Raw genomic sequence first — 15,814 nt, 5'->3', positions numbered from 1 at the left:
AAAAAAAAAAAAAAAAAAAAAAAAAAAACGAAAAAACCCAACACAATGGGAAGAGTGGAGAAATCAAAATTTAAGACTAAATCTTTCCATAGTTATTCACTTAACTTTGGCTAAGTTACATAAGTTCTCTGAAATTCAGTTGATTTATCCATAAAATGAGACATTCAAATTGAAAACAAAATCTTTCTCAGAGAATAAAGTAAATGTAAATGTTTTGAAAGTCATGAAGAATTATTGATATTTGCATTAGCATGGGCTGGGAAATAAGAAGAAACATTAAAAAAAATTAGTGCTTCTTACCAATTTAGGCCTTTGTAAATTTTATCCAGACTCAGAAATATTATGACAAGGAATATAAATTAGGCATTTTTTTTAGTAGGTCCTACTAGACATTCAACAGAGACAAAAACATATTTTCTTTCTGTGGGGTAGGAATTGAGCCCCATAGGTGATGATACACCTGGGTTTGGTCCCGAAAAAGGGTCACTGTTACCATGATGAAGGCTCCAGGTTGGTGTTTCGACACCTATGGTTGGATATGTTCACTCTTTGTAGACTCCAGTATTCAATGAAAGCTTGCTCTAAGCTCAGCACCCTACCAACCACTTTATGTTCACTCTGTCTTTTAATTTAATAAAAGTGTGAGCTAGTCAATATTATAATACTTTTTCTGCACATTAAAAAAATGAGATTAATTTGTTGCCCACATTAGTAAAGAGTAGAGCCAGGAATCAAACCCTCAGAGACTCTACACTAACTTACTATGGTGTCTCCTAGACACCTGTCCTGCAACACAACTCTAAGTAAATAATACCAACACTCCCTTCTCATGTTACTTTTCACCTCTTTATTGATGGAAATGATGGATTAAGCAGATAAAATTTTTCCTGCCAATTATAGTTAAATCAGGGCATTTTCTAAATACTAAATCGATATCAAAGAAATTAAAATAAACTAGGGACAAACAAAAATATACTATGTTTATATATATGACAGTGCATATACATACCTCTTCTCAAAATAATCTACAATTTTTTTTCAAGAAAATCTTAATTATAATTGCAACTGGATATTTGAAGAATAAAGAAAGCTTCTTCTGGAATTTCTGTAGAGGAACCAATACCCAAGAATACTAGGTTTCCTTTGAAATAGAAGAACAAAGACTTCTGACTTGCCTGTTAGATCCTGACATATTCCATAATTGTAGTGTTACACGTTTAATGCTGACCCAAGATGAGTTCTGGAAAAGACTATATTTATTTGATAATTTAATATCTGACAAAGATGGTATAATGGTAAATACAAAGAAACAAATTTTTCTAGGGATAATGCAGGCAAGATTCACTCACTAAGGGAGAAAATAGACTTGGACCCCTACTTAAGGCCACATGCAAAGATGAACCTGTGGTTTCACACTTGCGTTTGAGGATAAAACTATGCTGATACAAGAAAATAAGAAAAAAAAATTGCAAAATGGAAGCTTCTTAAGTAGTGCCTTTATATTACAAAAGAAAAGAGCAAAAGTATATGAATTTAATGATATGGCAATTAAAAACAGCCTTTAAATGTATAAAGATATAGACAAAGATTATAGAAAAGTAAGCCCTGTAGCAAATATCTATATTTATAAAGGATTTATACAAAGCGATAGAAAAGTCATAGGAAGGCTAACCGGAAAAAAGCAAATGATTTAAATAAATAATTCATGAAAAGGAATGCCCAAATATCCAACCAGTGGATGAAGAGATGAACAAACTCTATAGTAATCACCATAAAACAAGTTAAATCAGCTCTCATTGAAATGGTAAATATCTGGATAAGAATCCATGGCAAAGGAAATCTCATTCATTGCTGTTATGATTGTAATTTGAAGCCATTCTGAGAAGTAATCTGGCAAAAATTAGGAAAACAAAATTGCATGCATGCAATATGTTCCAGCAACCCAACTCTAATACAGACATATGGTCCAGAAAAATTCCCCACTCCACTTTAACCACAACAAGCAAACTGATGGAACTGATGCGGGTCATGGTGCTGTATGGATTGGGTAATATTTACATGTAGGGAGAAAAACAAAAGTTCCTAGGTCCTCCGAATGCATGTTATGAGTTGGATATTAAAGAGAATAGAAAAAGAGAGGAAAAGTTGGCTGAGGCTGAGAGGTAGACTCCCTGTGTATAAGATGAGAGGTGGAGGGGTTTTCCACATTGGAAGAGGGCTGTGTTCCAAACAGCTGCTAAGCAATTGCTTAAGTTTTAATCTGGAAACCACTATTAGCTTATTGGGTACTTACTATATGTTAGACAATATATGGTCGTCAGTTTTATGTTCACTTTTGCTATATATTGAATGTCTGTGTTATCTAAATTTCATGTTGAAATCCTAATCCCCAGAGTGATGGTATTTAGAAACTGGGCCTTTGGGTAGGATGAGGTCATGGAGGTGGAGTCCTCATGATTTTCAGTAGTTCCCTTACAGCAGAGAACTTAGAGAGCTAGCTCTCCCCTTCCACTTTGTGAAAATGCAACCCGAAAGTATAATCTGTGAGCAATAGGAACCTCCTCAGACACCAATATTGGACTTCTCAGTCTCCATAACCATAAGAAACACTTTTTCTGTATTTTTAAGCTTCCAAATTAATGGCATATTTATAGCAGGCCAACTACACCAAAAGAACTATGCATTACATACTAGTTAAAGGGTGCATGCTTACAATTCCAGCAGTTTCAGAGAAACTGTGTTGGGGGTGTTGGTGGAGAGAGAGAGAGAGAGAGACAGAGAGAGAGAGGGAGGGAAGAGAGGGAGATAAAGGGGACAGACAGATGCAGACAGACAGAGATAGCAATTGGATTATATATGAAATTAGATTATTAGATAGTAATCATTAATAAAGACAAAAATTAAAGCATTGTAATGCAACATGTAATGCTGAGAAAGTCTAAATTCATAAACTGGTAAAGAAAGTTTCACAAAAAGGGAGACAGCCTTGTGGATTTAGTGCCATAAAGCACATGTCGCATTCAGGGGAGATGCAAGTATGAAAGCTAACAGCAGGTATAGAGTCTGGCACGACTGAAAACTGTGCGACTATCAGAGTGGCTAATACAGTTCTTTTTAATTTTGTTTGGGTTTGATCAGGACAAGATGAGTGTATTCCATTGGACAGTTGTTGTACAGAGAGAAATTTGATTATGTTAGAAAGATTAAAGTTGATACCCCGAACTTGGCCAGGGAGCACATCAGCAATATTAACAACGGCCTGGGAGACTTCCTTCCAGACCACAGAATAACCTGGGAAATCTTTGAAGCTTCAAGTGCTGAAAGTTAGAAGCACAGGTGGAACAAAGTATAATGGGAATTTATTTTCTCAGCAAAGAAAAGAATCAAGCGTAGGTTCGGATTCAGGTTACTAGAAGAATGTGTCATTCTTGCAAACAAGCACCTTACTACTATAAGGTCAAACAGTATGCACTTGGTCACATGGCCACTCACTCAAAACTATGCAAGCACTTGCTTTACTCCAGACTGCAAATCAAGCTCGAGAGATACAGACTCTTGAGGATGACTGATAGCTCAGGTGGGATGAGAAAGACAATAAGCAAATAGGAAAAAGACATATTAATAAATTGAAATGTCTATGAAGAGACATCTGTGGAGAGAGTAAAGCAAAGTCAACAGATAACAAGATCTAGAGGAGAGTTAAATACAAATAAGAGATGGCACACCTTGAGATGGGGTAGGGGCTAGAAGATTTCGTTTGCTTTCATTTTTTCCGATAAGAGAATATTAGCTTGATTTTATGATGATTTGAATGAAATAAAAGAGGGAAATTTTGCTGATATAATACAGAAAAAGTAACTTGCTAGAGTAATAACTCTTGCTGGGTAAAAGAAGAAACACTAATTTTAATGTCTAAACATTGATAATTCATTGTAAAGGACATAAGGGAAAGAAGATGGATTAGTAGGACATTTCTGAGTAGGTGGCATTTGACAAAAGACCTAAGAAAAGTCAAATACGTATCTGGAGGATTGTGGTCCAGACAGAGGAGTGAGTGAGTGCAAAGCAGCAGCATGCTTAACAATTTCAGTGAAAACAAAGAAGTATGTGTGCCTAAAAACAAGGGCAGTTTATACAGGGCATTAGACAGCAACATAAAAAAAAAAAAAAGGCTTTGTGCCTGTGATACAAGTTACCGTGCTAGATAAATATTTGGATTTTATAACAAGGACCAGGGCTGTCATCTCTTTATTCATTTCAATGTCACTAAGAAGCAGTCTGCATGTGCAGATTGCTCTGAGGTTCCCACGGCACTTCTGGAGGCACAGATCTCTGAGTATGCAAAGACATCCCAGGTCCCAGGGACACAGGCCTCACCTCCAGGCCTCCAGTTGATTTTGAGAGCCCCAAGGATGTTACTGTCTAACAAGAAAAGCAGAAAAGGAAGTACAGTGTTTATGAAACTTTGCATTTCCCATCATAGTAGGAGTACAAGCTGTAGTGGGAAAACTTCCTGTTCTAGCTAGACTGCTCACTGAGCTGATGTGGAGTGGCCTTCCATAGAAAACACCTAAAAATCCACGAAAAATTGTAAACAAAAACATAAAGCACATACCTATCCTGCCAAGAAAACAAAGTAACTCATGGAGGAACAGGATTAAAAGAATTTCTAGCTCAGAGGTTAAACTTACAGGCTGCTGATGTGGCAAGATGAGAAGATTGTAGGGTCTAGGGTCTGGGATGTGCACGTTTGTTGAAAGAAAGAAGAGGTCACAATAGGGTTGTCCCTAGCCAGGAGTTAGAACTGAATTGTGCTTAAAGATAAGATCACAAAATGTCTGCGACTAAAGCTAACAAGGAACTGAAATTGATAAAAGCAGGCAAACTTATGTATGCCTTGGATTATGGGAGAAAAGAGAATTAAAAAACAACTTTGTACAAAATTGAAAACCGATTCACACTGATAATCTAAAGTTATAATCTCTTCTATATAGGAGGCCTCAAGCCTATGAATTCATGTACTTTAGAGTAAAGGCCCTGCGTCTTTCGGAAGAACTCAATGGAAAACTTCCATGTAACAACCACATCCTGAACCAAAAGTGCACAGATGTTCAACCTCAGCCTCACTCCAGCATTCCCAACAAAAGATCTCTGCACAACACAAATAACTCTGTGTATCTAGAAATTCTCAGCCATTTGCAAAGATAAGCAGAAAGAACATAACAAATAGATTCCTCAGGTTTAGAGACTATAGAAAATGTGAGTCTAGAAAAATCAAAATGTTTAAATAAAAAAATGATTAAAATACGAAATATGTCATAAAGAAAACCAGAGTTCCATTAGAATCAGTATATTTTTTAAAAGAACCAACAATATAATTTTTAAAAACTAAGTAAGATTAAAAATTTTAAGAAATATGTTAAATAGAAAATTATGACAAGTGAATTGAGTATTAGGAAAACTAGAAGACATCAAAAAAGTACCTGGGGGCCAGGGATTTAGCTCAGTGGTTCTGCCATCTGCCTTGCAAACGCAAGTACCTGAGTACCTGAGTTCTATCCCCGGTACCAAAAAAAAGTACCTGGAATGTGGCAAGAGTCACACAAAAACGCAAGTTATCAAAGAATAAAAAAGGGACATCGAAAGCAAAATACTCTCTATACTTATCTTTTATTTTTATTGCAGCCAATTTAACAGGTGTGAAGTATCTCATTAATATTTTTTTTTTCAGTACCAGAGATTGGAGAAACCAGATCCCTTCATGAGTTATACTTCCAGTTCCCCCATCCCCTTCAGTTTTTATTCTGAGACATTCTTGCTAATTTATTTAGGCTGGGTTTAAGCTTCCGATCCTTCTGCCTCCCAGAATGCTGGTATTACGGGTGTGTGCTACAAGTGTGGCTTCATTAATATTTTTATTTACATTTCCCTGATGATTAGTGATGATGAAACTACTTTATGTTTTCTTTTGAGACATGTTTATTCAGGTCCCCTGCCTATGAGTCAGTTAGATCTTGTTTTCTTAACCTTAGGTTGCTTGGGTTTCTAATATGTTTTAAATATTCATTCCTTAACTCTGGTTCATTCCTGGCAAATACATTCTTCCATGCCGTAAGTTATCTCTTCATCCTTTGATTGTTTCCCTTGTATGTAGAAGTTTACTAGTTTAATGTAATCCCACCCATCTACTTTAGCTTTTGTTGCCTGTCTTTTAGAGTCATAGCCTAAAAACCTTTGCCCAGGTGCTTGTTACTGATCTTTTCATTTATGTTTTCTTTTAGATACTTTAGGTTGAGGTCTTGCATTTAAGTTTTTAGTTCACATTGTTTTTATTTTTATATATAGTATAAGTATCTGATTTTATATTGTATGATGATGTCCAGTTTTTCCAGCATAATTTATTGAAAAGACCATACTTTTCCAATTGTGTGTCTGGGCTTATTGGTTAAAAATCAATTGACAAAAAAATGTAAAGAAGTATTTGAGGGTTTTCTTTTCAGTTCTATTTATCGATGTCTATTTTTCTGTTGGTGCCATGATGTCATGATTACTACAGACTGTGAAAGATTTTTAAATAAACTAATGCGATGCCTTCTGATTTGTTCTTTTTGATCATGATTGTTTTGGCTATTTGGGATTGTGATTTCATCTGAACTTTAAAATAGGTTTGTATTTTTTCTATAAAAATTATATTGGAATTTTAGTAGACATTGCACTTTACCTTTAGTTCATTTTGGGTAGCACAGATATTTTAAAAAAATTAATTCTTCCAATACATGAACATGAGCTATGCTTTTTATTTGTTGTATTTTCTTTGATTTCTCCCATCAATGTCTTATAGTTTTAAGTGTACATACTTTTCATTGCCTATACAAAATATATTTCTATGCATTAATTTTTTATAGTTATAGCAAATAGCATTTTCTTGATTTATTTTGAAGATGGTTCGGTATTAAGGTACATAAACAATACTCTTTGGTTTTATATGTTGGTTTTGAAAATACTGCATTTGTCTATCAAATAGAAAACCTGAAAAACTCAATCAAAAAAACCGCTAGAAATATTTATGAGGCTATATCATCTGCAGAAATAATTTGATTTCTTCTTTTATTTGGATGCCTTTCATTTCTTTTTTCCACCCAATAATTCTGGTTACGTATCTAATATTATGTTAAAGAGAAATGGCAAGAGTAGGCTTCCTTGCTCTGTTTCTAATAATAGAGAAAACGCTTCCGACTTTTCACTCCTGACTATGATGCTTATGTGCTTGTTGAGTATGTCCTTCATGGTGCAGATGTACATTCCTGCTCTACCAAATTTGCTGAGTGTTTTGAATCATGAATGCATAATAAATTTTTGTTGAATGGCTTGTCATGAAAATTTTGTCAGCTGAAACACACAAAGGTTGGATACCTTTCATAAACAGAGCTTAGTTTTAGGTTATAACTTATCACTACTGCGCTTTACCCTGAAACACAACAGAAACATTTCTGTCAAGTTAAGTTCAAATATAGTGTTAGGATAACTATAAAAGGCCAAGTTATGAGGCTGAAGAGCCTTGAATTTTTTTCAGTGAGGGAAAAATGAGAATAATTAGGACACAGAGAAAATATAAATAGCACCTAAATCTGCTAGACTTGGCAAGTAGCAGATGATTTATTTTTCTCCCAAACAGTAAGAACCACACAAATAAACAAAAATAAATTAATGAGAATCCTTTAAAATCACTTTTAAAAGATGTACAGCCCCAGATACTTAAATGTTTTCCCTAATACTATGTCCGTTTGTGTGCATCATGGATCTCACACCCCAGTGTATCTTCTTATAAATCCAATCAAGATATGCCTACTGATTTATGAGTGAGTTAAGCAAAATTTTTAAAAGGTCACTTGGAAGAATGATTTCTGCCCATCATTGATTTAGTGGTTTAGGAAGTAGAGCAATGTTGTATAAATTGCCATCAACACGACACTGCTACCATTTCTATAGCTTATTGACAATCCTGCACTGATTGCTTGCATCTCTGGCCATCTGTGAGTCAGAGGCACTAATCTTTACTTTGGAGGATCTTGCCAAAAGCTTTGTATAAAAAGCAGTCCAGTTGGGGTCCTATATGCCTCAGTTATCTGAATGTCAAATTCTTCCCCTCTCTACACCTAGACATATAATAATCAAGATCCCAGAAACCCAATAGAAGAACAAAATACTTCAAGCAGTAAGAGAAAAGAAACAAATCACATGCAAAGGAAAGCCCATCAGAATCACAGCAGACTTTTCAACACAAACACTTAGGGCAAGGAGAGCCTGGAGTGAGATATTTCAAGTACTAAAAGAGAACAACCTCCAACCTAGACTGATGTATCCTGCAAAACTCTCTTTCAAAATGGATGGGGAAATAAGACACTTCCATGAAAAAGAACACCTGAGAAACTACACGAATACCAAACCAGCACTACAAGCAATTCTAAACAAGATCCTAGAAAAAGACCATGAAGGCAACAACACCATGAGACCCAACAGAGCAAATCAAATAGGCAAGGCAAGAAACTAAAGAAGGTGAAAACGTAAAAAGAGTCAACAAAAGGCCATAACAGGACAATAATAAGGCAGTACATATCAGTTATAACCATTGATGTCAATGGCCTCAACTCACCAATCAAGAGAAATAGACTGGCAGAATGGAATAAGAAGCAAAATCCAACAATATGTTGTATACAAGAAACACACCTAGTACAAAAAGAAGCCCATAGAGTGAAAGTGAAAGAATGGAAAACAATTCTCTATGTGACAGGAGCCCAGAAAAAAGCAGATGTAGCCATCTTATTTGTAGACAAAGCAAATTTCAAACCAAAACTGATTCTAGTATTATTGATGTAGGATGGTACTGTATCATACCTCTGTGAATGTAATATATTTTGTACCTGCTTACGATACGTAGTAGTGACCGTGCTTTATCAGAGCTATATTTAATGATATTACTTTAGAATGTTCTCTTTCCAGATGATGATTAAGATGCTAATAAAAAAAATGGTGCCAGGTTCAACAGCAACAGAACTTTGCCGTTTTCTGGATATTATTCTTTTCTTTGTTTTTTTTTCTTTTTAATGAAATATGCTGAATGTCTATAATTTTGTTCAGATGACTGCAGAATCTGGAAAAGCTGTTACTGCTATTGATGCATGACATACTGCTATTATGGGTCTTTTTATATAAATATAAATATATATACATATATACATAATTTGAATTTCTGGAAACTTTTACGGTGCTGTCAACTTTGGAAAAGCTTATCCCAATTTACTGTGTTGAGTTGGCATTGCACAGAAATGAACAGCCATATTGGTCTAGAAATGTTAATTTTTTAATATTTTTTCCATTTATACAGGGGCAACTCACTGTATTAAATATGTAAGGTCATATCTACGTGGGTTTGATTACAGAAACTAATAGAGTGTTCTCTAAATAATGAAAAAAAAGAGTAAGATAAGACTACAAGAGCAAGAAGCAATTTAAATATGTTAAGGGACCATTTTCATCTTCAGAATTAAGGATTTTTTAATATTACATCATTGCCTTTTCTCTTACTTTCCTTTTTAGCTTTATTTTAGGATTCCCTATTTTTAATGTTCATACAGAGATTTCTTTAACTGAAATGCTGATTAGTTTCTCTGGTGTGAAAAACTATAATAGTACACAAGATTTTAATGAGATATTTAATAATGTGAAATAGGAAGTAAAGGGCTAACGGTGTAGAGAAAGTGGGAAGGGTGGGGGAAAGGTAATAAGGGAGAGAAAAAAATATGAGAAATTGAAAAAATGGAAAAAAATGTATTTAAATGGGGAGGGGAGGAGAGGGTGAAGGTGAGGGCAGGGACAAGAGGAAAAAATGAGAAACCAAGACCTGTCATGTAAAGGTACAGGATCCCAATGATGAATGTAACTGTATCGTATACATAGATTGTACCAATTAACTCAATAAAAAGAAAAGGAAAAAAAAAAAAAAAGCAGTCCAGAAAGGCACAGTGTCTTCTTTTGTAACTGAGAGTTGAACTCTTATTGCTGAGGTTAATATGATTATGTCTAGCAAAGGTTGGGTGGCTGGATTTGTCTTTACATGCAATGGAATTTCAAGTTTCCTCAACTGTGACCTAGACCTCACTGTGTGAACACTATCTCCTCAGCTCTTCACCACACTGCCTTTATGGAAACTGTGACTCAAGAGAAACCAATGTGAGTGGGCAGCAAACGCTGCCTGGTCTGCTGTGACAAAGCCTTTGGTATGAATTCTGGGTCTGCTCTTCTTCTGCCACCATTTTTGAAATTTTGGAGAATTACTGATAACTTGTCAGTAAGGAAAAAATCCCAGCCCCCTTGCAGTTCTCCACACAACCAATCTTAACTTTCCCATTTTGCAATTGTCATCATCTTAGTCACTTGTCAATTCATTCTTTCTTCCCTATTTCTAGTCTGAATCACTTTATTTCTCTATTTTTCACTCATTCTGACCACACCTTCTCTATATGGTTAAAGTTCTTATTGCAATATATAGGACATAATCTATAATTGTGGAATGAAGAAAGTTTCAAAGAACTTTTCCTCTCTAAAGAGTCTTTCTCCCTGAGTTTAATGTTGCCTATTTGAATTTGATATATATATATAATGTTACTTAATTTAGTGTTAAGTTTCAACTGTTAATTTCTTTTTAAATTGTAGGATATAAAATTGATTATAGCAATTTTATAAACTATAGTTTTCAAGCATTTGCTGCTCAGTTTCCTCCTTTCTAGGGGATTTCCTACTCTCTGTCTTTCTTTTGATGTGCAGGGCCATTTAATTCCTCCATGCATTTCTGGAAAACTAAAACTCCAAATCTAAGCCTGTTGAACCTCTTGTCACACAAGTATTTGAAAGAATGATACTTAAGGGAAATAGAAAATGACATTTTTCCCCTCATCTTTTGAAGACAAAATGATCCACCCCCTTCAATTCTACCCAAAGAGAATCCCAGCTCATTTTCCTTAGCAAGAGCTTTAAAGTGTAAAAAACTCATCAAACATCTTTTCCTCTGAGACAATGTCATCTGAGTTCAAAGGATGTACACAGCTCTGCAAAACTGCTGTCTCGTTTCAGTGATAAGGCCTTGACTTTCATTTTATGTTTGATTCTAAGAAAATCAAATCTGTTATTTATGTGTACTATGACTGGAAGTCAAAAAATTAGGAGAAATAATCTATTTGTGCGGATAGCTTGGGGAGGTTCCAGGTTTTTTTTAAATCCTAGAATAATTCTTCAACTAGGTTATATTTTCACTCTCTAAGACGTGCTTCATTTTTTCTACTGAAAACATACATTTTTCCTTAAACACAGGAAAATCTTGATCGGGGCTCTTGGGAAACAGTACTGTCTTATTCCTACAGTGAACTTAAAAAAAATATTGCTGCCTAACTGAAGCACAATGCTTGCTTTTTTGTTTTTTCCAAATCTGATTAAAATTTCTTCACTATAATTACTATAACTTTAATATATATATATAATATTAATATATATGTATATATATCTCAGTATTAATGACCTATTGAATTAGAATTTGGGGCACAATGTGCAAAACATACTCATTTTTAAAATCTTTCTAGGGTGTACAATTGTATGTCTTATACTCTAATCCATCAGATAAAACAGCACCCATTATAATGTCTGAGCCATAGTGTACTTTTCTTATTTATTTGAAATGATCTGCAGCTTTTAAGCAATAAACTACATGAGAAATTAACCCCCTCATGCAGAACTAGGTACCATTATTCTGCTATGGGCAGTGGGCAGAGGGCAGATTTCTTACAAAGTAAAGATACCCAGTATTTGTAAACAGTTTTTCAAGTTAATATATATTTAAAGGTAAACTAAAGATTCCAAGATAATTCAAATTGCACAAATGAAAATATTTGCCAAAGTAAAAGCCTAGCTAGAAAGATTTCCCTGTACTACACAACCAACATTGCTGAAGTCTTGGCATCTGAGACAGGAGCAGCCACGGAGCAGAGGGAGAACGACACAGGGCACGGACTTTGTTACTACTGCCTCTCTGAGGCCCTCCAATCTCACTGACAGATGCGATGCTCTGTTAAAAATCTAATAAACGAATTCAAATTAATAATGTTCAGAAAGTCAATTGAACTCTGGGAAATATTTTATTTAAGGATTTGTCAGTTACCAATGGAGTCTTCCATTGTTACCCACTTACGATATGTTAGTTAATCGAGAGTATTGTCAACACGTGACAGGAAAAAGTTTTAAAAATCAATCTGCTATGTATTATTTTGGTCTTTAAATTCAATCTTAATGGTTAATTAATTGGACAGGGAGGATAATTTCAAGACAGTTATAACACCCTTCTTTCAGTAAATACTTCTTGAGAATGAAATACACACTAGATGCCTTCTCCTTTGTGCATTACTTTAACCCCATGACCCCATTTTTCCTTTCTCCAAATCTGCGACTCTCTTCCCTTCCGCAGGCCACGCTGTCTCCTCCGCTTTGGAGGCTCTGCACCCCACTCCGTCCTGTCCACTGCTCACTTTTTCTACGCCAACTTGCAGCACGTCTTCGCCTAAAATGCCTCCTCTTTGTTCACTCTCTGCAGCACACCATGATCACATGTTCTGTCTTATCGCACTATTGATTTTTTATGGTATTAAGTTATATCATGTATTTTTCTATTTATTCATTTCAGTAATTTTGGAAGAATGTGAGCGCTAATTAGGTCAAATATATTTTGGTCCCACTTACAATATGTATCTTCAGTACTCAGTTGCACCTGGCATATAACATGTGTTCGATAAATGACTCAATTAGGTTTTTTGTTTGTTTTTGTTTTTTTGGTTTTTTTTGAGACAGGGTCTCACTATGTAGTTGAGATTGACCTGGAACTCACTGTGTAGCCCAGGCTGGTCTCGAACTCACAGCGATCCTCCTGCCTCAGCCTCTCCAGTGCTGGGATTACAGGCGTGCGCCACCACGCCTGGCTGACTCAATTAGTTTTGCAATGTTCAGCGGAGATACTAGTAAAATCAATTTATGAATAATAAAGAAGATATGCAAAATATTATTTAAGTTCATTTTATTGAACAGTTATTGAGTATTGCTTTGAGGTAAGGGTTAAGAGTACCTGTATATTTAAGGCAGGTATATAAACATGATTGATATTCATTTTCTATGTAGTTAGGACCACACTATATTACATATATAAAATATATACTATCAATTAAGTATCACTGAGTTAGATTAAGCATTTATTTGTCTTACATAGTAGGCAATCTTGTATGATATGGTATCTCATTTAAGATTGTCTGGCTTAAAATTGCAAGTGTCTAGGTAGCTGTGACTCTTTTGCCTTTCTGGCTTCAAGATGGCTGCCTTAGCTCATGGCTAGCCTCTTACATAACAAAAGACAGATGAGAATAAAGCACTCTTCCAAATGTTCTTCATAAGGAATTTGCTTTTATGCTTTGACCAGTATTGGCCAGAAAAATAGTGTGCTTTTTTAGGTTGACATGTTGACAGCCTAAAGAAAGTTAGAATTCTGTTTCACAGGACAAAAGGGAAAATGTCTCTATTTCTCCTTTCTAAAATAAATATTTACCTACAGATATATTAATTAAATTATATTAATTTTATACAACTATGATTGCTAATCTTTTTCTTTACAGATCAAAACATATAGGAAAATATTTACTTCAGTTAGAGACAAATAAAATCACAATTAATGAAAAAATAGTTCTATATGCCTAGTGTTTGTGCATACACACACACACACAGAAGTGATGTATAAAGGTTCACATATTGAGTCAAAAGAGAGTGAAATCTGTGAGTAAGCTAAAGTCCACTTTGAGTTTATCTTGTCATATGTAATCATTCTTTATTCTTAAATCGAGGCTAGCCATCAAACGTGTGTTACCCAATCTGTGTTAAATATTCTGACATATGTATTGCAGATGTTTTCATTATTCCACTTAATAAAGGAAAGAGTTCTTAAGACACTGACTGATATGGCAATACCACACAATAAGCAAAGGATTCCAATAGAGGAAGACATACTGAGTCCTCCATGAGAATGCAGAACTTCTTACAGTCAGTCGACACTCAGCCGCCCAAACTCCAACACGCTGTCTCTTCCACATCTCTCTGTTTTTTTGTTTTGTTTTTGTGCCAGAGATCGAACTCGGGCCCTTGCTCTTGCAAGGAAGGCAGCAGGACCACTGAGCCAAATCTCAGGCCCTCTTCCACATCTCTTTAGAAAAAACTTCCTATATGGTTTTACGGATTGATTGGTGTCTCCATGTCCTCCCGCTGTTTCATTTATTTTTACAGTAAGTCCAAATGGGATCCAAACCATAAAAAATGGAGGAAAACACAGAAATACTTGATTTAATAGAATGCCATTGTGATACCATCATCCCCGGGAAGTTCTGGGAGAATTTACCTGAAGAACACAGATTGGTGTCAGCTTTATATGTGGTTTGGTGCCACCTTGTGGCACTTATTTACAAGTCTTATGATTGCTTGGGACTTTGTACAGGGAGGCCATGAATACAAAAATCTCAGCTCCATGACTTTATAGTTCGTTGGAGCCTCGATTTGAGTCCTATCAGCTAGACGTAGGGATATGTGGGCAGAAAAATACCGGAAGTGCAAACTTCATAGTGTCCCATGAATCGGAGCTTCTTGTGCTTGCCCGCTGCCCACCCTCCTCTAGGAAGAAAATAGAGTTAGTCTATCTCACGAAGCAAGGATGGACAGTGGAGAACCAACATCATTCTTTTCATTCTTGATTCTGACTGGCTGAAAATTTGTACTACATTTAAAATAAAAATAATTTAAGAGCAAAACATAAGAGAAATGACAGAAAGCAGGAAGGTAGACTTTGTAGACCTGAGAAAGGGCTCAGGGAAAGGAGAGTTCAGAACAAGGGGAGGGAAAGGGGAAGGAAGAAGTATTAAGATGTGATTTGTACGAGCAACAGTTTCCCAAGATGAAAGTGATTATTGTGTATCTCAAATATATATTTATAATAAAGAAATTACAATTTTCTAGTAGGTAGCCTTCTTGAGATATTTATTTCGTATGAGCCAAAGGTAACAGACAAATCTAAAGCATGAGTCTAAGAACTCAAATAGTTAAATACTGTCAAGGCATAGATATTGGTGAATCATTAGTAGGTGCTGCTTATAAACTACAAGTATAGCCTTGCAGCATCCAGTTCTGGGGCCATCTCCCCCTGGCAGACATGCTCTCTATTCTAACTGGGGGAGCAATGAAGGGCCAACACCTTGGCCCCCGAGATCTCTACTTAAATTATGTGTTATTCAAGTTAAGGAGACTCAGATCTGAATAGTCTCAGGACATTAACAAACATAGTCATGTTGAAAAAATACGGAGAGATTTCAAGTTTTATCAAGAATTTTAGTAAATTAAATTTTTTTTTACTTTTATGCTCCTATATGTAAGTAACTGGCAGAGCAACACTAGTGTCATTTATCATTTTCTTTTCAATAGTTTTCAACTCTATTTTAAACTCTAATTCAGGTTTTGTTGACCCCTCTAAACACCGATTCGTTACTATTCACTTGCCAAGCTCCAAACAACCAGACTAGAGATGAATCTTTAAAATGGAAATGGCCTGGCTTCACTGATCTCAGAAGCAGGAGGTCATTTCAACCCCAGAGGATTGTTTCCAATGATCATTCGCACATTAGTATAGATTGCTGCTTCTCTAGCAAGCAACTGACACAAAGAGATCAGACTCACATTTTAGGGGACC

This window comes from Fukomys damarensis, unplaced genomic scaffold, assembly GCF_012274545.1.
Source record: "Fukomys damarensis isolate Sample0158 unplaced genomic scaffold, DMR_v1.0_HiC HiC_scaffold_29, whole genome shotgun sequence".
NCBI classification, from domain to species: domain Eukaryota; kingdom Metazoa; phylum Chordata; class Mammalia; order Rodentia; family Bathyergidae; genus Fukomys; species Fukomys damarensis.
The sequence above is the reverse complement of the archived record's forward strand: the minus strand, read 5'-3'. Positions refer to the sequence as shown.